We start from the raw sequence: 21,181 nt of genomic DNA, 5'->3' as shown, positions 1-21,181 counted from the left end.
GGCTTCCACAGCTTACTCTCAGTGTCCTCTTTTGCTTTTTGCACTTCACATCTGTCACCATTTATCCCATTTTCATCTCTTGGTTTTGAACAGAAATATTCCCCATTTTTTCTAGGAAATTTGTGAAGCTTGTCAGCAAAAGTGACATGCTTTTATAGGTTTTGGGGTGAAGGGAGAAACAAAAGCTTAAATGAAGATAGCTCCTTTGAAGTCTGCTGACACTAGCGAGTGCTGTTCTGCCAAGGGAGATGCGTGACAAGGGGCTTGAGGCTAGGTGGGGACTGGCCTACTTGGTCTAAAACCCCAGAAAGTAAATCAGGAAAGCACATTGTTACCATAGTAAAATTATTGTTTTGCTAGACTATGGTAAAAAAAAAATATGAACTGCTTTTGTTCAAGGAGAGGCCTTTGTTCATGGCATAGTAATACCTGGAAGCCTAAAACAGGTTAAGATACTACATCGTCAGTTCTCTGTGGAATTTAAATGTAAGCTTTTCTGGTTTGTATTCCTGATTTTATGGGGGCGGGTGTTTACTTTCTGTGTGTTAGAGACCATGTATTTGTGCCACTGATTATGTGTAAAGATTAAAGCAGTTTAGGAACAGAGCCTGTATATTACCTGACAGTTTTTAATGAGTCCTAATGAGTAAGTGGAAAGATACTCCTTTTGGGACATTGGATCAGACTTATATCCCTGACTGGAATTTCCACAGGAGTGTATTCAGCAAATTGTTGTAAATTAAAATTTGTTGGCTCTGCCACAGCCAAAACAAATCATGTCACTGGCAGAAGTAATCACACCACACATTTTTGAAGTAAAGTACTTACCTGCCATGATTCTCTTAATGTTTGTATTTCAATCATCCCTTTTAAAAAGAAAATATATGTTAATAATTTAGAAAGCAAAAACATGTAGATTACCTTATTAATATTTTTGAGTATTTATTTCATATTGAGTTTATATGTTTATATGAGGGCCATTTTATTCATGTAAGAATGATTGATTAAAGAAAGTCACAAGATGAGCATAAATAGAAAAATGTCTGTGTCCAAGAAAATTTATTGCTTTTAAAATATAAAAGCTATCCACATTCCCATTATGTTTTGATTTGTATGTTTCCAATAGAAAATATTTTGTGTTTCACGAGTAGCATGTGCATCGTACAGTGTAGGATGTTGCTATGGGAATTGTTGTATTCATTTATTATGAAATTCGATGCAGAAATGAGAATTTATATAAATGCTTAAATTAACTTGTGCCCTTCGTTTTGTTTTAAACTTTTTTCTTAATCCATTGAATAGATTAAATTCATGCCACACAGTTGCTTCTTTATAAGCAAATATAATTTCTTATCTTATGAAAATCAAAGATGAATGCTTTGGTCACTGTTTCTTTGGCTCTTGCCATTGGTTTAAATCACCAGGGTAAGAGGATTTGCTGCTGTGGCAATATCATCCAAAAGGCAATTAAAAAAAGTTGAAGAAGATATATATATAGATACCTCTGTATGTAACCCGCTGAATGGGGGGAGTTGTACTGCAGCTCTGCAGTTATGTCAGACAGCTTCCCAAAAGTTACTGCCAACATTTGGACCCTACATACATTGTTCTTCGAAAAGATGAATTCAGATTTCTTCATATGATTTAAAGTTCTTGTCCAGAAAGTTGCAATGAATCTGAGAAGAGTGTGGCTAAAGCACAATCAGGGTGTTGCAGAGCAACTACTTACAGCAACCAAGTAAAAAATAATTGAAAAAGCATGTAGTTATGTTTTAACATATGTTCCAACTTAGAAACTAATCACTTGTGCAAATTTTTCATCATAAAATATCAAGTTGTTATATGCAAGTTATCACATACTTCACTTTGGTACGGACTGTTAAGGAAGATCAGTAGGACTAGATTTATACTAATGTGTCTGATGTTCTGATTTATACTCATTTACTGATGTTCTTATCCTGCTCCACAGCACGTACGTGTTAATATAATACCATTGACTTCAGTCATAATTAGAAAATAACATGAGCATTTATGTTGTTTTTGAACAACAACAACAACAACAAAAAAGGATAAAAGCTTACATATGAAATGTTCTTTTTTCTTCACTGAAGATCTTGTTATGTTAATGAAATTTTCTGCTAACGAAAAGTGATTGACTTCCTTGGGGTTCACCTATGTAGCTTTTGTCATGTGGGTGGGACATAAATCTTTCAGGAAAACAGAGAACAATTTATGAAATATTCACAAGAAAAGTATTTTAAAGGGATAATGGTTTATAGCATTTTATTTTCTTCATAATTAATAAGGAACTGGATCTTTGTATTACAGTTAGGATACCCTGTAGATTAGATATTTGAACATGTACCTTTTAGTTTACTTGCACAATATAAAGCTCATGAATAATCCCTTTTATGTATCCTTGAGCATGCATGTTGAGAGAGATCTTGAGAGAGTTCTCTCAAAATCACATGAAAATTCTTTCTGGTTCATGTTTGAAATACTTCGTGTATGATTTATTCGCAGCTTATCCCTTCTTCTCAAGCAAAGTGGTGCCCAGTATTCTGTTACATCCCTTGTCCTCTTGCTCAATGCACTCTGTTTCTGTAGTATCACCCCTCCATAAAAACTGTATGAGAAGAAAAGATTGGAAAGTCGAAAAGGTCAAGTTTCCATCAGTACCCTGTCCTGTGATTTTCTATAGGTATCAGTGGCTGCTATTTTCATACTTTTTTTTTTTTTCCTGCTGACATTGAAATGCAAGTACAACAAAATAATGTTATCAAATGAGTGCATCCAAAAGTAATGTGATTGGAAATGCCTTAAAAATGAAAGTGGATGACCTGGACTCTCTTGAAATCTAAGGACACATTCATAGAGGACAGTAGCACAGTATCTGGTATGTCTAATAAGCCACAGGTCTCTGTTGACCAGCTGTAACCAGCCATACCACTGTCATGGCTGAAGGCAGCATTTAGTAGCAGCATATGGCTCCACCAGCATGACACAGCAGCAGTCACTCTCCAGAACTTAAGGCACACTCGGTTTGCCTTTCTGCTGCTTTCTAGGAACAAGGCCTCTTCTTTTTGATGACTATCATTCATTAGTTACAGATGAGGATCAGGACATCAGTGAGTGTGCTTTTAGATTCATCTAATTTACAGGAAGAAAATAGATCCCATTGTGTAAGTGATGGCACAATGAAAGGTGAGGGAGGACATGAGTAGGACATGAGCTTCTTGAGAATTGGGCATAGCTACAGCTTGATGCCTGGATGTCCCTGAAAATGAGACGTACCAGCGCCAGTTCTCCTTCTCTCAGACAGCTCTTACCATTTGTAGTTATTAGTGCCTTTTGGTCTCCAGGAAGCTACTTATTTCTATCTAGTCTTTCATTTTTTTTTTTTTTAACGCATTTAACTTTTGCATGCAAGAAACATGTCATTATTTTATACTACAGAAAATAATACAAGACACTTTTTAGCATATGGGTGGGTGGCCCACAGTTGTGTTTGATGCTCAAGCCAGCTTAGATCCATCAAGGACTTCAGCATCTCTGCTGCTCTGGAGCTCAACTATACGATTTGTAAGAAACCACTTCTGTTTGTTTGTTTGCTTTGAACATGTGTCTGTTAGCTTTGTTTGTTAATTCTTATGCTGGAATGCTAACCTCCTCTGTACCCTTACCAAGTTTTGGACGTTTTTCATATCCCCTTCAATCATCTCTTTTCCAACCTGTAGGGTTGTAGGCTATGCAGGTATTGCCTGTATAGAAGCCATCTGTACTTTTGACTGTTCTTTCTGTTTTTCCCTGTCTCTTCTACAGGTCTGCTGTATCCTTCTTGCTATGGGAAGGGAAGGTTCTAGACACTACGTACTATGTACCAACTTCTAGCTGATGTTGCATTACATGATGATTTTTTTAATGCTTTGTTAGCACTTTTTATTGTTCCATTTAACTGCTACTGAAAACGGAGCTGAGATTTTCACAGGAAAATAATTTATAGTTGTCAATGCTCATTTTAAGGTTGTTCAAAGCCCGTCACTGCATAGTTAGCATTGTTTCTTCCCTACGGACATAGAATCAGAATCATAGAATATCCTGAGTTGGAAAGGACCCGCGAGGATCATTGAGTCCAGCTCCTGGCTCCACACAGGGCCACCTAAAAATCAGACCCTATGTCCAAACGCTTCTTGAACTCCAGCAGGCTTGGTGCCGCGACCACTTCTGTGGGGAGCCTGTTCCAGTGCCCGACCACCCTCTCGGTGAAGAAACTTTTCCCAGCACCCAGTCTGAACCTCCCTTGATACACCTTCATGCCCCTGATACAGCTTTGTGCCCTGAGGTCCTGTCAGTGTCCCCAGAGAGCAGAGTTCAGCGCTTGCCCCTCTGCTCTCCTTGTGAGGAAGCTGCAGGCCGCCATGAGGCCTCCGCTTAGCCTCCTCTTTTCTAGGCTGAGTGAGCTCAGCTGCTCCTCATCCATCTTCCCCTCCAGACCCTTCACCATCTTTGTAGCCCTCCTTTGGACACATTCTAACAGTTTTATGTCATTATTGTTGTGCCCAGAACTGCACACAGTGCTCGAGGTGAGACTGCACCAGCCCAGAGCAGAGCGGGACAAACACATTCCTCAGCCAGCTTGCAGCACTGTGCTTGATGCACCCCAGGATACAGTTGGCCCTTTTGGCTGCCAGGGCACACTGCTGGCTCATATTCAACTTGCATCAACCAGAGCTCCCAGATTCCTTTCTGTGGGTCTGCTCTCCAGCCTCTCAGACCCCAGTCTGTATGTACGACCAGTGTTGCCCCTTCCCAGACACAGAATTTGGTACTTGTGGTTGGTGACTGTCCAGCCCTCTGATTTGTCAAGATCTCTCTGCAAGGCCTCTCTATGCTCAAGGGAGTCAACAGCTCCTCCCAATATAGTTTGCAGACTTAGTATACCTTCACGTCCTGTATCCAAGTTATTTATGAAAGCATTAAGGGGAACTGGCCCTAAAATGGAGCCCTGGGAAACCCTACTAATGACTGGCTGCCAGCCTGATATAACCCCATTTACTATAACCTCTTGAGCGCGATCCATCTGTCAGTTGCTCAACCATTGTATTATGTATTTGTCTAGCTGTGTGCTGGACATTTTGTTCAGAAGGATACTGTGAGGAACAGTATCAAAAGCTTTGCTGAAATCCATAAAGATTACATCAACTATCTTCCCTTGGTCAGCTGGCCGGGTAACCTTGTCATAAAGGGAAATTAAGTACGTTAAACAGGACTTTCCCCTTGTGACCCCATGTTGGCTGTGACCAATGACTGTGTTGTCTTTCAAGGTGTTTTTCAAAATTTCCAGGAATAATCTTCTCCATAATTTTTCCAGGCACTGTAGAGAGACTGATAGGCTTGTAATTACCAGGGTCGTCTTTCTTACCCTTCTTGAAAATTGGGACAACATTTGCCAGCTTCCAGTCAACTGGGACCTGTCCAGATTCCAAAGACTGTTGAAAAATAATAGAGAGAGGTCTTGCAATGACATCAACCAGCTCTCTGAGTACCCTGGGATGAATCACATCAAATCCCATAAACTTATATGGACCCAGATGGAGCAGCAAATCCCACACAAGTTTGGACCTGGTTGGAAGTTTATCGTTCCCACAGTCAAGTAATTGTACATTTTGTCTTATTAGATATTGCCTCCTATTTATCACTTCACATTCAGTAATATATTTTCTTTCTGCGGTTATTCCCAGCCTGTCCTCATCTTCACTGCCTTTGGTTTAGTGTTAGACAATGTCACATGCATGGCTCACTCCCCTTTCTAGGTAATTTTTGAATATGCTGAGTATCATTAGTCTTCTTATAGATAGGTGCCTTGGGTCTCCATTGCTAATCTCCTTCTGTGACATACTGCAAACTGTAATTTATTCTTCATATTAATATCCCTTCTTTTAATCATTTTAAGCAGTGCAAGACCTCCCCCCTCCCCACCTTTTTTTTTCCATGCATTTTTTTTAGAGCCTTTGGGTAAGAGAGCTTATAAAATGATTTTTGGAAATATATGGCTTACAATTTGACCTCACTTCCTTGTTTTCTGAGGGACTTCTCCAAAAAGCTGTGATCATTTGAGACATGGCTTTCCTTTTCATACTGGAATGTTGACTCTCCCCCATATATATTGACATAAACATATTCTTTGTTGTAGTCTCTCCTGAGTTCCCTGGTGTGAACTTTATGTGTACTGATCTGTAGTTTTTTGGATCTCCTCTAGATTTTTTTTTGATTGATTTCATATTCACCATCAATTGTCGTTCATGCCATTTGTCAGCTATTATAAGTTCAGTTATTTCATATTCATGTTCTTTTAGAGCTGTTGATGGCATAAACTCCAGTGAAACAATTTCTTAGAGCTCAGTTTGTCTTCTTGCTCTAGTCTTCTCTAACGGTATTTCAATTTAAGACAGAAATCTCCTGTATTTCTGTAGGAAGGGAGTTTGGCCTAGTAACTTCTCTGATCAGCAGATGGAAAAGCAACTTTGTGTGTGTGTGTGTGTGTGTGTGTGTGTGTGTGTGTGGCCCCTTCCACACACATGCCAGCCATGGGCAGGGACTCTTAGGTGGTTGTGTGTGTCAGGCCCCTCACTGGGCCTGATCCTGACCCCTAACCCTGGCCTGTCCCTGTGGAGTCGCCTGATGCTCTGGGCTGGGGTTAAATCTGGCTGCCCCCAGGCCTGCCCTGCTCCCTGTCCAGGGATGGCCAGATCCTGCCCTGCCCACCCGGTGGACAGCCTCCACCTCTCCTGGACCTCAGTCCACAAGCAGCTGCCAGCCCCTGTGGCTTTCTGACACTTTAATGTGTATTTACATTTAAGCCTGCCAGACACTAACATTCTTTCTCTTTTCCTCACTTGGACACAACTTGAAGTTTTTAGAAGAATAGCATCCTTCTTTCTTTTCTAATATTTTTTTTTCCTAATAGCCTCCTTTATCCTGTTTGTTCAAGTCAGCTCTCTTCTGTGGACTTTCTTAGTCTACTTTGATAAGTTTTATGCATTTCTTCTGAGCTTGCAAAAGGTGTCTTTAATCAGTCTCTGTGCCATCTGTGAAGATGTGACTCTTGTAGCTGTCTTTTTTCTTCTTTTTAACAAGCGTACTTATTTTTATTCAGTGACCCTCTTTGAAATAGTGGTAGATTTTTTGATTTTTTTCCTTTTGTTGCCCCGTCAAGGACATAAATTCCAATCCGCATCAAAGCACTTATTGACTGTGGCTAGAAATTTACTTTGGGTCATAGCCCAATGTGAGGTTTACTCTTACAAGACAGATAGAAATATCTAACAGCCTTAATTTTTATCTACCATACTTGTAGGGACATTTCAGTGTTATGAAGGTGCTCTGTTTCTTAGGTTTCTTTAGCGATTAGTTCAGAATATGGGTTATATTTATGTTCTTTGTCTTTCTTGATGTCATCTCTTTTGGCTATAGTTGAAGGAATAGGTGTTGGTTGTTTAACATGAATAGACTGTCAAATTCCAGATGGATGTGATAATCAAGAGCAGTTGTTCTCTTATTTTCGTACAAAATCTGTATATTTTTATGAGCTGACTCTGTGTCTGAGATGAACCTGAATGACAGAATCACAGAGTAGTTGAAGTTGAAAGGGATCTCTGGAGGTCATCTGGTCAAACTCTCTAAAGCGGTCTGTATGGAAATACAGGATAGCTGAAGACTGGATTAGGCATTTGCTTCTGTGGGGAGGGCTGGTCTGTGTGTACAAGTTCTCTCTCTGCAGTTTGGTGTGGCTCTAAGTAGGGAAGTGAGGAGTGGATGACTGAGAGAAGTGAGAGCAGCGTCCTCTAGAGAGGCCTCTTACTCTCATCACGGGCTGTGAGGAGGAATACACCATCAATGACATTGCAGTCTCCTCTTTCCAAAAGACACAATAAATGAAGCCATACCCGATGTTGGTGTTAGGGTAAGGACCTCTGCACCGATCTGATTATGTCACAGGCATATTTTGCAATGACTATCTGCAGCTGACCTCGGTGTTTGGATCAGTATTGAACCAACCTCAGAAGTAGTGTAGGCAGTCCTGGAGGTGCCCAAACTGAACACGTGGTAAGGCCATGGAAGCCCCATGTTGATGAGGGAGTAACCCACTGTTCAGCCAAACTGGGAAACATCTACTTAGCAAATGCTGCTAACGGTCAGCTGATGGAGATGTGTGCAATTAGTGGAATGGTTATCTGTATTTTCATGGTGGCATTTTTGGCAGGAATTTGTAATTGTATAAGTTATCTTATAACCTTTCTGTATTTGTTATTTTCTCTTCCATTTTTCATAGTTTGTTCGGTTTATTTTTATTTATTTATTTATTTATTTTTTCCTGTTTTCCTTCTGGTTTTTAGCAGTTTGGTGGGGGGTAAGGGGGTGGTCAGGAGCTGTCTTTTTGCAATATATGGATTTTTTTGTGTATTTGGTTGATTAGGTGGGTTTCCATCTGCATTTCTTGGGAGTGGAGATAAAGTGTTTTTTTTTTTTAAATGAGTTTTTAATATATTTGTTTAGGTGGGATTTTTGGGAACGGCGAATAAACGGGCTAGAAGCTCCACATGCAGAGCATCATTAGAATAACTGCTAAGTGGCAGGACAAATTGAATGATGGGAGCTCAGTGATGCAAGCTCTACAGAAGAGAAAGGCAGAGAAGAGGAGGGGACTTTCCCTACAGAAAAGAATTGGAATGAGTGGAGATGTTCTTTGTGGAGGCTTTGACTCAATGTAAGGGAAAATATTTTCATTAAAACGACAGTTATGTAGCAGAACAGGTTTCCTAGAGAAATCAGGTTGCAAAATCTCTTTTTTTGAAAGTTTTGAAGATGTGTCTGGCTGATGTCCTAAGTGACCAACTCTAAATTCAGACAATTTTTTAAGCAAGACTTTGGACAAGACAACCTCCTGGGTCACTCCTAGTGTTATTGAATGAGTCTGTGTTAATGGTGCATGCATCATAGCAGAAGGGTAAGGTGCTCTTTGACTTTATGTTTTGCTAATTTGCAAATCTGTGCACACATCTCTCTACAAGAACAAATTAAATACATAAGAAAACCTATGATGTTTACCATCAGTGTTCTTTTATAATATTTTCTAAAGTTGTTGCTTTTACATTCTCGTCTGATAGTGTTCCTGAATCCCTTCTGGTCATGTCATATGGAAAAATGGGAGAAGCAGAAAAGTTGTAATCCTGTAAATAATAAACAAAATTGCAGTGTCATTGTGTTTGTGGTATAAGTAAACTAGTATTGTAGTTCAAATGCTTTTGGACTAGTTATTTGCTTTTGTTTTTGTTAATGTTCTTCTCCCCCAATTACTGTACGCTGCTGCAGTTTAATATAAGAGGCATAAGAAAATTCAACAACAAGTGGGAAGTGGATCTTCTTTGAGCTGTCTTACAGTAAATTATATGTTTTCAGAAGGAAGACAGACATGCCTGAAGATAAAGTAAGGCATAGTATCTGCACATGTTGGATAAATAGTTTAGAAATCTCCATGAATATGATATTGGCTCGTGCATACTTAAAAGATTAATGTCAACATGGGTTATCTATCATGTACGTACAAGTCAAGCAAGTTAGACCTGCCTCAGGGGTGGTTTACTCTGTATACCCAGCTATTCAGACAATGTTCCTGTGAAGGTTTGGGAAGAGAAGATTTTGCTCCAGGCTTTCTGTTTATTCGTACTGTCTCCATTTTCTCCATTGTGTCTTAATAAGTAATCAATGTCCTATTAATTATTATTAAGTGTAAGTATGATCTGAATGGAGAAAACAACTGAGCCCCTCCCAGCCCTCTGCACCCAAATGAGCTGTTATGTATAACCTGTACATCATTTACAGAGTGACTGGGACATTTCAGAAGTACACAATATATTTGGTCCATGTCGTAATTTTTTTTGTCCTTTTTTCTGTCACTACGCAATTCCCAAAGCATTAAATACTAAATTTTTAATGGTTTTCTGTAATTTTTATTATTTTTTCTTGACCAATTGCTTTGCAGTGTTGCATGATGTTGTGATTAATTGAGTACAGATACTTTGATTAGGGAATTCCATTTTTGGAAATTCAAGATTAATTTTAGTGCTATGGAGTATAATGTGAAATTCTGTAAGTACATAGCTTTTGTTTAAAATTTTGGAAAAGAGAAAGTTGCAGGAGATTAACAACTCAAGGAGAAGTGTTCAGGAATTAATTATTTTCTCCGTGCCAGGTAAAAAAATGATTGCTCCCACAACCACAGTGCTTCTGTTTGGACCCAATGATAACAAAATCTAGCCTTCATTTGTCTAAGTATTAATGTAGAGTGGCATGTAAAAATTAACTAATGAGATCACAGTAGTATGAAGGTCTTTTTGTAGGCTCATTTAACTTTGGAATAATTATAAAACATAACTATTAATTTATTTTGCATGTTCTTGTTAATTATAATGGCATCCAGTAGTGCTCATCTAGTTATGAGCTTCTGAGTGTTTCCCAGTCATGGAACCTGTCCAACTCAATACTTAGATTCAGGAAGAAAAGCAGTACTTCTTTTTTTTTTTTTTTTTTTCTATTTGCAGTGCTGTGATCTACATAACACTCTTTAAAAATGCATTTTTTTAAAGTGTAAACTAATGTCTTGAAGTAGTTTAAATATAAATATATATATATAGTCTGATTATTAAGTAACTAAACATTTTTATTTCATACTTCTAAAATATATACATATGTTAATGATGTATTTTCAAATAAAATTCAGGATGTCCAATTGACATAATGCAAATTAAGACTTGCTCCAAAGTCCTATTATAAATTAGGAGTTCTTTTGTTTTTAATTGCGCAGGAGGGCTATATGTTTGAAAGGTGGAAGGTATGAATACCAGTGAACATATATGGTATTAAAATAATAGTGTCTCTAACAGGTAATTCTTGTTTCGTTGAAATCAGCTGTGTCTTTAGCCATATCTGTATTACTTCAAAACAGCAAGCATATCTAAATATATCTAATATATGTGACCTTCAACCATGTTCTAGAATACTCCTGAATGCTTTGTTGAGTTGAAATATTTTATACAATTACACACATAAAATAGTAATGCACAATTTGAAATATTTTTTATAGAAAAAATGTGCATGGGCAGGCCTGACGTGAAATAGAGACACCTCAGAATGGCTGCTATCTAACAAATAGTAGAACTGCTTAAGAGCTCTAGTGTACTTCTGTGGAGTTACTTAAATTTTCAAAAGGTACCAAAGGCCACTGACAAGCCAGGATAATGAACATGAGCATGTAATCTAAAAAAAATATAAAAAAATTAAAAAAAAGTTGTTGTAGAGACTGTTCAAATATGTAACAGGTAAGCTTATCCTAATAATTTATGATCTAAATGTAAAATGAGCTAAGAGATGAATGCAGTAATTAAATGAATGAGTTAAAGGGAATTATTTACAACATGTGGGCATTGTATTTGTTTATTTAAGTTTCAAAGGAATATCTTCATCAAGAGATGAATTTGGATTTCATTTTGAATTGTTTTGTTATGTTTTAGTGATTTCTGAAACAACTGTGACGATTCATATAAATAAGAGCCAAATCCTGTTAGTTGTACTCATAATGAACAATGTAAAAAATCTAGTGCAGGATATCATACAGCATCAGCATATCTTGTGACAAAATGCTACACAACCTGTATAACAATGTCTGTGTGTGAAAAAGGAACTATCACCTGTAAAGCTTCTATACTAGATGGATGATCATAATTGTTGCACATTTTATCATTTTGAGAAGAATTTGAGTAGAGTTCTAAGTCTATATTTCTAATGAACATCTACATATCAGATTTATTCAGTTGTTGACCCATGCACTTTTCCTTTCTCAGGTATTACAGAACTTTGTGGTATTTGCTTGTTTGACTCAAAGTTCAGGGACTTGAATGAGAAGCCAAAGACAGGTGGTATGCAGGTGACTTCCAGTTCAACTGTATTCTGCTGTTTGCTTGATGAAAGTGTTCATGTGGGAGCAGATGGTAGTCTACTTCAACAGTGGTCAAAGGGATGGAACATGCTGGCCTAGTTGGAGGGAGGGTAGAGATATTCTGTTGCTAACCTGAAATAACTGGAATGATCCAGGTCCATATTTTAGGTTGCAAACAAAAATGAAAACTAATCAGTGTTTACAACAGGAGTAATACTGTTTTAAGAGACTGCTGTCTTCATCAGGTAAATTGCACTGGAATGTAATGTAAATGAAGTGTAGGTCAAATGATACATTTCTAAAGGTGAAGATTTATACTGGTAAAAAGAAAGTTCATAAGTAAGGCTTGCCATCTATCTGATGCACATATGTCACATGTACTATATGCATGCCTTCCTACTGTGAATATTCTTTGTTGATTTTTGAAAATTCTAGAAATCCTGATAATTCAAAAAGAACAAAGATAAAATATTAATGATTGAGACTAGCCAGTGTGGTTATTTTCAAATTAAGACTTATTTGTAAGTGAATAATGATGATAGAATGTTATCATCAAAAATTTCTTACAAGAAGTCTGTATCTCACCAAAATAGGTCATGCTTTGATGTAAGATTTCATATAACTATCATGTATTGGCTTTCTTTCTGGAATGAAGCAAAATGTGATGTTTAATAGGATCCAAACTGAGAAATCTGATTATCTGAAACATTTTTGGAGTAAAGGAATATAGGGAAAAAAAGAATACAGATACTGATGTTCAAGGCCCACATACTAACATCTATCAACAGACAACACATATTGTTGGAGAAATAAGCATAATTTGTATTTCTGTCTAGACTTTAAGTGCAGAAGAAAATTCAGAGGCATAGCTACATATACAATGTTTTAATAGAAAACAGGAGAGCAAGGTGAATGCTTCTTTCAATTGGTCGGACATTGCCATTTTGGATGTAGGATAACTACATGACCACCACACAAAGTTTCATTGACACATATTTTACTTTCCAGCAACTTTTAAGAATTGCCACCCATCTTCACCTCCTCCTATTTGCCTTAGGATCCTTACCTGTTTTTAACATTTTCTTCTTTTTTTCTCTTTGTATTAAGAGCTCATAAGATTTCGTTCTCATTTCCCAGTGCTGTCCTACTGTGCAGAGGTTTCACGTAGTGTTTATTCCTCTAGCCTGTCGTTCTCTGCTCTTCCTTCTTCACTTGCTCTACTACAGAGGCTGCCAGCTAGCTTTCAGTTTTCTAGGAACTTCGACCTTCCCAGCAGGTTTTGTTATGCTCTACAAACAAAGGAAGAAGTTAGAACTGGAACTCTTTTAAATGTCCAAAAATCTTGTAACAAAGTGTGTATTAATAATGCCAGTTGGAACACAGATTTTTTTTTTTTAACTGTGGGAAAGCAGTTTTCTCTTTATAAAATTCTATATTCATTTTACTCTTTAGTCTGCTGCTGTCTGACCTTGTCAGCAAGGGAGAATTGCCAAGAGGCACTGTTGAGAGGCTACTTCAGAAGTTGCAGAGTTTCAGGTGCTAAGGCTATGTCTGTATTAGTAAATTAAGCCATGATTGGAAATATTTCCAGGCCCCTGCCACATTTTTACTCTTCGCAAACTGGCATTGTTTCAGAAATTTTGACAAGGGAAGACTGACCAATGTCATCTACCTGGACTTCTGTAAGGCCTTTGACATGGTCCCACATGATGTCCTTATCTCTAGATTGGAGATACATATTTGAAGGGTGGATTATTCAGTGGATGAGGAATTGGCTGGATGGCCACATCCAGAGAATTGCGGTCAACATCTCTATGTCCGGGTGAGGGCTGATGACAAGTGATGTCCCTCAGGGGTCCATCGTGGGACCAGTACTGTTTAGTATCTTTATCAATGATATAGAAAGTGGAATTGAATGCACCCTCATCAAGTTCATAGACAACACCAAGCAGAGTGGTGCAGTCAATACAGAAGGAGGGGATGCCATCCAAAGGGGCCTGGACAAGCTTGAGAAGTGGGCCCACGTGAACCTAATTAGGTTCAAGAAGGCCAAGTGCAAGGTGCTGCACCTGGGCCAGGGCAATCCCAGGCAGGAGTGCAGACTGGGAGAAGAACTCATTGAGAGCAGCTCTGCAGAGAAGGACTTGGAGTTCTGATGAATGAAAAGCTTGACATGATCCAGCAATGTGTGCTTGCAGCCCAGGAGGCCAACCGTGTCCTGGGCTGCATTAACAGAGGCATGGCCAGCAGGTCAAGGGAGGTGATTGTCCCACTCTACTTTGCCCTTCTGATGCCCCACTTGGAGTACTGCATCCAGGTCTGGGACCCCCAGCACAAGAAGGATATGGAGAAGGAGTTGTTAGAGTGAGTCCAGAGGAGGGCTACAAAGATGATCAGGGGGCTGGAGAACCTCTTCTGTGAAGAAAGGCAGAGAGAACTGGGGATGGTCAGCTTGGAGAAGGCTCCGTGGAGACCTCATTGCAGCCTTTTAGTAAAGGGGGCCTATGAAAAGGAAGAAGAGTGACTTTTTACATGGGCAGATAGTGATAGGACAAGGGAGAATGGGTTTAAACTCAAAGAGGGGAGATTTTGATTAGATGTTAGGAGGAAATTCTTTACCCAGAGGATGGTGAGGCCCTGGAAGAGGTTGCCCAGAGAAGTTGTAGATGCTCCATCCCTGGAGCTGTTCAAGACCAGGTTGGATGGGGCCCTGGGCAACCTGATCTTGTGGGTGGCATCTTTGCCCATGGCAGGGGGTGGTGGAGCTAGGTGATCTTTAAGATTCCTTCCAACCCAAGCCATTCTATGATGCTGTGAAATTTTTCAGACATTCATTTGGCCATTTCCTTTAGCTTGAATGCAGGCCTTGTATTTTTGGAGGGTATGTCAGTATTCTAGCATAGACATAGGCTGGTCTGTGCCATATGATTTCAGCAAACAGAAATGTGCTCAGACATTGCTTAATTTGGTAGCATAGATGCAATGTTGAGAATCTTTCTACAGACCTGCATGGTCTTTATTTCTTTTGCCTTGTCCAACCCTCTCCCTTTAATGCAATCTTATAATCTCAGCATTCAAGCTGTTCTTTTCTTCTTGTCCTTTCAGCCTCCCTAAAATACATACAGATTTAAATTTCATTGCTGTGCTGTCTCCCAGCTTCTGTACCTTCCTTCACATGACTGAACTTATTGGTAGTTGATACTATGTGCAATTCTTTGTCAAGAACAAACTACTTCAGGGAAGCTTCCTACTTGCTTGTCTTCAGATGCATGAATAATAGAAATAGAATTAAAAAAATAAGACTAGACTTTGAGTGATGCCTTATCTGTCCCTCTACGGCAAGGCAGAGACTCAATGAACAATTATATTTCTTTGTGGAATAGTGAAGGTACTCTTTAAGCTGACTACTTGTTAAGAGAATCTTTCTCTTTAAACTCGCTCGGCCTTTTACCCAAAATATTTATGTCAAAATAGAAAAATTGAAAATTATAACTCATTTTTTTTCTTTCAGAATACTTACGAACCAGCTTATGCACAGTGGAACTAATTAGGGGATGTGATAAGATCTTTCCTGTTTTGCTTTTGTTGAATGATATCTAAATAGCTGTAAATATTCCTCTCTGTCTTTTCAGGATGGTGATACTGGAATTGATTTTGGACATCATTCCAGTTCAAGGTTGAAGTTTAAGGTCTTCTTGAGGTTCAGAAGAAGGAGGTGAGTACACATGAAACATTGCAAATCATTTGAGTGTTATCTTCTGCAACTTTGTTTTGTCCAGGAATTGCTGTTCTTGCTTATCAGTCCATATTCAAATAGCTGATCTCTCCTTCCTCCGATTCACTGAGCTATATGACTACTTGTGTTCTGACTAATAACAGAGAATATTGAAGTCATGTAGGCTTTCCCTGGTTTTTGGGGCCTGACACTAAAAAGCAAGTGAAAATGTTGTCTCACCAAGGTCTCTTGAACCTTGGAGGAGGTGAAGTGCAGTGAAGAAAACTTCAGTATAACAAGTCAGATTTTAGCTCTACCCTACAGGAGTATTCCACTTTTTTAAGTTAGGAAAACAATACCATATGTGTTTCTAGAAGAAAAGGAAAATAGCAAGATTATTCTTCAAGAATCAATAACAAAGGTATGGTATAAAAGATATTGTATTGGATGTAGTCTCTATTGCATTTACTCTGAGTCTTTCTGCAGTAACACTTTTGGAATTTCTTGGTTGGCTTCTGCTTTAAAAGGAATTCAGTACAGTTAGTAGGAAGAAAATAACAGTGATCACAGCTATAGTTTTGCTCTTTAAGTCACTCTTGCGTCTTCAGTGACTAGAGTTAAGGCTCACTGTACAGTTTTGTTACACCAGCTGCATTAAGATTATGATAATTTGTTCAGAAAATTCTATTAGATTATATTTGCATATTTTTCTAACAATAATTTAACACTTAAAAGACAAGGTAAGATTAGTAATGAATCCCTGTGTTCGTATATTCCTAATTTGCTGAAACAGGAATTACCTGTGTTCCATTGGGAACCAGGAATATTCCATGATGTTAAAGACCATGATTTCAAATCTTGTCTGAACTGTGGTGTGTGTTAACTATCTGAACCTGCCTGTAAAGAATTACTGTTTGTGGACATAGTACTACCCTGGGACTTGGCACGCCTGCACTTAATAATAATATTAATACTATTATTAGTACTATTAATACTTAATACTTTGCTTGCTCCAATGATTAGTTTAAGATAAGAGCTTAGGAAGACACTGGCATCTATTTCAGATTTTTCACACGTGCTATTGCAACAAAGAATTAATGTACATGGTAGGTGTTGTAATTTTTCACATTTTGCTATTGCTACGGGTGTAGAAAACACCTTGAGAATATTTCCATCATTTTTCAAATTCAAAATTTTAGGCAATATTGTCATGTATAAGTTTCAAAATTTGTTCAACAGGTGCCAGGTACTGAATCTTCTAGATGCAGGTTTCAACAATGTACAAAAAACTAACTCACCCCAATAGCAAGCAAGCTCAATTGCTTCTATGTACACCACTATTTCTGTAGTAAAGACATATCATTTCCCTGCGTGCCCTGTGTGGCAATTGCTAAGGCATTATGAAATATTCAAAACCACCTATATTCTCCTTATTATTAATATTGCCATCTTCATGGACTGAGGACTTGGAAGGTAAGAAATAGAAAGAAATAGTTCCAGGAGCAGTTAATGATGGTGAGAGTAATTAGTGCTGAAACTATGTTTATAACAAGTTCTCTAAAGTTTCACCATCTGGCAGGAAGCACAGACCTGCTTAACCTACTTCAAAGTGCTACCAAACAAGAGAGTCATGATATGTGTTTCACTGTGGCTCTCTTTACCAATTGGGTAATAAGAAAGGAAAATTCCTTTCTTCCAATTTAATTTCACCTTCTTCCAAGGACTTAAGGCACAGTCCTGAAGGGTACAGCATGACTCTGGTGGAACTATTACAAAAAAAAAAAAAAAAAAAAAAAAAAAAGGAAAAAAAAAGAGGAAAACAGATACAATATTAACTTTAGCAGTGTTGTAAATCAAAGGATATATACAGCACTGTACAGAGAAACTGTAGACAATGCTGGTATCACATAGAAATTTGTGTATGGTTATATGTTAATATGTAGCAATGTATTTACACAATGGTGTTTTTTTTCTTACATTACCCAGAGGAGAAACCAGTGAAAAAAGTCGTATTCTTTGCTTTCTAGCTAGCAATGGAAGTATGATTGGATTCCTATCATGTATTTATACATATATGTCTGAGAGGTGTAACTTGTCCTTAGTAATACTAGATTCTTCATAGACAGTGTCTATGAAGTAGTAGTATTTTGGAAAACAGTTTGGTTTGGTAGAAGCACAGTTATTTTATTAAAGTGTAGTAATTGAAATCTGGTGAGCCAACGAGTTTTTTTTTTTTTTCTTAAGAATGTTTTTCTGGAAATTTACTGTGTTCTGTACCAAATAATGTCAGAAATGCAGTAACACTGACTTGTGCATCTATAATAGTTTGGCAGTATCATTTTATTGAATTCCAATATGTCTGGAACTTAAGGCACATGAAGGAAAGTAACAGTTATTCTGTTTCCTCCATTATTTTTTTTCCATAACTTGAAGTTAAATACAATCTATAAAAATGCTTTTTGTGAAGAAAGCCAAAATCTTTTTTGGCCTTTTTAGCACTGGTCTCTATTTCTTTCAATATGTGAAAGTGGAGAGGGAATGTGTTTGTAGTCCATGAGGAAATAGTAGTAAATTCTAAATGCTAGTTCTTCAGTATGTCGTATAGGGTTGATATTTTTTTTGTTGTTTTATGGCAGGACATAGTGTCTTTCCACTGACTGAAAACTAGGATTCAGTTGTAAAAGTAGTGATAAAAATATATAAAAATAAAATTGCATTCATGAGTAATTTTTTAATTAGCATCGAGAAGATTTCTGTATGCTTTCTATTCTACCTTTCATTAAACGACTTAGTTTAGGAGGAAGTTTGAGAAAACTGAGTTAGAGCTGGAAAAACTGAAACCAAGAAAAAAATCCATATTGGAAAAATGCAGAAGCCATGAAAAAATGTTCTATTTTTAGACTGATGACTTAAATGGGGACTTTTGGGGACTATTAGCAATCCAGTTACTTCTGGATTTTCAGACTAAATTAGGTTTTGACAAAAAAGCTAAGGTAGTTTTCTAAATGTGAATATTTACTGTATTTTCTGTGTTAGTGAACTGAATTGTAGTTATATAATTAATTATTATTAAATTGATCTAGCTTTACTGTCCTGTTTTGGCAATTTGTGGGAAAGGAGATGTGCTTATTCTTGGCTTTTTCTCATACTATAAGATTTGAAACAGCATGACTTGTGTACACTTACAGTATATGTATGTACGTTGTTTATCTACCAAATATCCAGTCTCTCTCTAAATGGTTATTTTGCATAGGGCAAAAATATAATTTTGCATTAAAATATTGTAAGATTAGTACAAAGATAACTCATATAGTTACCTTGCAGCTGAACTTGAACTCTCTTAAGAGCCATGGGAGGACGCATTGCTGGTGATCATGTCGATGACCAAGGTGTGAAACATTAGATACCAGTAAATCATACAAGTCATTCCATTAGCTGAATAATGGATTGGCATTAGCTATGTCCATGAAGAAGGCTAAGCCTTCCACACATCCAGTCAGAAGGCAAGTAAGTTTTGATACTGGCATAGGTGGAGGAGGATATACAGCTGACAGGAAAATACAACATCTGCTTTCCCAAAAGTGACTGGATGGGGGCTGAATGGCATTATCTTCAGTCCAGTTTCCACCAGGAAGACTCTGAAGCATAAACAGTACTTTACTTTTTTAAGGAATTGTATTAGAACAGAGACACTGTTTATTGTAGAATATTGAGTGATCTTTGAGGGGTGATTGTGAATAGCTGTAATAAATTACTGATTTGGGGGAGCCTGAATGCAATGAAAATGAAGGTAACTTCTGTCAAAAAGTAGTTTACGTCGATAAAATTGAATTTGTGTCCTGGAACTACGAAGTAGTAAATTTTTGCTATGATTATACAAAATATCAAACTATGGATTTAAACTGGCCAGCTTTTCAATTCAGCTGAACATTAAGTATACAGTCTTAATGGTCTGATTTGCTGGGAAGAGCACTATTACAATAATCTGCTTTTTACAGCCCATATCAAATATGAACTTGCATCACTTATTACAAAGTTTGAGCTTTGGGAGATATTTTCACAGCATCTAGTAGTGATGCCCCACATTTCTTGGAATTAGTCCTTAATGATATCATCTTCAGAAATGAGCTGTTGCTCAAATACACAGATTATTTTGTGGTTTCTGTCATGGAATTTTTTAAGGAAAAGCTAGTTGAAATCTGATGTTTTTTCAAGTAATTTTATGACATGAGAGAGAGGTAGTGTGCATCTTAATAATTTTATGCTTCTTTTTTTCTGTGTGACATGAATAAGAGAGGTGAGAACTCTTAATTTTTAACTGAACTGGATACACGTTTCTAAATGTGGCCTGCTTGAGAACAGAGAACCATTACTGTAGGTGTCATGTAAAATAAAGTTGGAGTCTGAAGCTCCTTTTTAGCTGTCAGCTTTATTAAGGAGCTACTGGTGTGTTGAGCTAGGCACACACATTATATAAGCAGTGTAGGGTAGTGTCTAGGGAGAATTTTCACTCTCTTCACTGCTGCTTTATTAGGTCTCGCTCACTCATTCACTGTTGCCCTGTCTTACTCCAGCTTTCTGGCTGCAACTCACAGCACAGTAGGTCTAATGTAGATTGACGCCTTTGCCAGAGGACTGATTGAAACTTGTGTCTCATAGTTGCTAATGCTCACTGAACCATTTTATTGAAGATAAAGTAAATAAAATAGATTGCCATATGAGAATTCTCTGAAATCAAATGGAATAATTTGACAGGTTTAAGCCCATGAAAAAGCCCAGGCATTGAAGCAGATGGGAATACTTTTTATGCACAATATACCAGGAAAAGGTGTCTGCTGGCTCAGTGTTAATCTTTTAATGTTTTTTTACCAAAACTATAATTGTTGAAAATCTTATAAACAATTCCAGTGGAATTTCCATTGTTTAAATTGTTACTTTTCTCAAACAGTGGACTTTTAATTTATTTTTATTTGATTTAAGAGCAATGGATATACTGATTTTATCTTCTTTATTGCTCCTGATCCTTTAAGAGACTAGTCATGATCATGTCGATGACCAAGGTGTGAAATATTTGATGGCAGTGAATCATTCAAGTTAATCCATCAGCTGGATAATGGCTTGGCATTAACTATGTCCACAAAGAAGGCTAAGCCTTCCATGCGTCCGGTTGGAAAAGAAAATGTGGATCACCAGTCCCTTAAAATTTAATTTAAAAAGATTCAATGTGGTACTATTTCTAGAGTGCATTGCAAGATCTTAAAGATTAACTAAGGGTGAGTTTATTATTTGAGAAAATAATTATGAAATAATGCAAAATAGATTACTACTTTTAAAGGTTTTAGTAATTACTAAGTAACATAATTTTGAATATTACATGTGAAGTGGCTAAAATAAGCCCTGACATTTCTAAAGGCATGTGTGATCCCGTACATTAAAGATATGAACTGCTAAGGCTATTGTGCCAAACTATT

General features: G+C 37.5%; 1 protein-coding gene across 11 annotated transcripts in view; it reads left to right on the top strand.

Moving 5' to 3' along the window:
- FOXP2 (forkhead box P2) overlaps nucleotides 1-21,181 on the top strand; it is a 441,200-nt gene that overhangs the window by 120,499 nt on the left and 299,520 nt on the right. For all 11 annotated transcript variants that reach the window (XR_010829081.1, XM_066991473.1, XM_066991518.1 and 8 more), the window contains one exon: nucleotides 15,628-15,710. The gene's annotated coding sequence lies outside the window, so the exon portion shown is untranslated. The remainder of the gene's footprint in view (nucleotides 1-15,627; nucleotides 15,711-21,181) is intronic.

This window comes from Anser cygnoides, chromosome 1 (genome assembly GCF_040182565.1).
Source record: "Anser cygnoides isolate HZ-2024a breed goose chromosome 1, Taihu_goose_T2T_genome, whole genome shotgun sequence".
NCBI classification, from domain to species: domain Eukaryota; kingdom Metazoa; phylum Chordata; class Aves; order Anseriformes; family Anatidae; genus Anser; species Anser cygnoides.
This window is presented reverse-complemented; position numbering and strand designations above follow the sequence as displayed.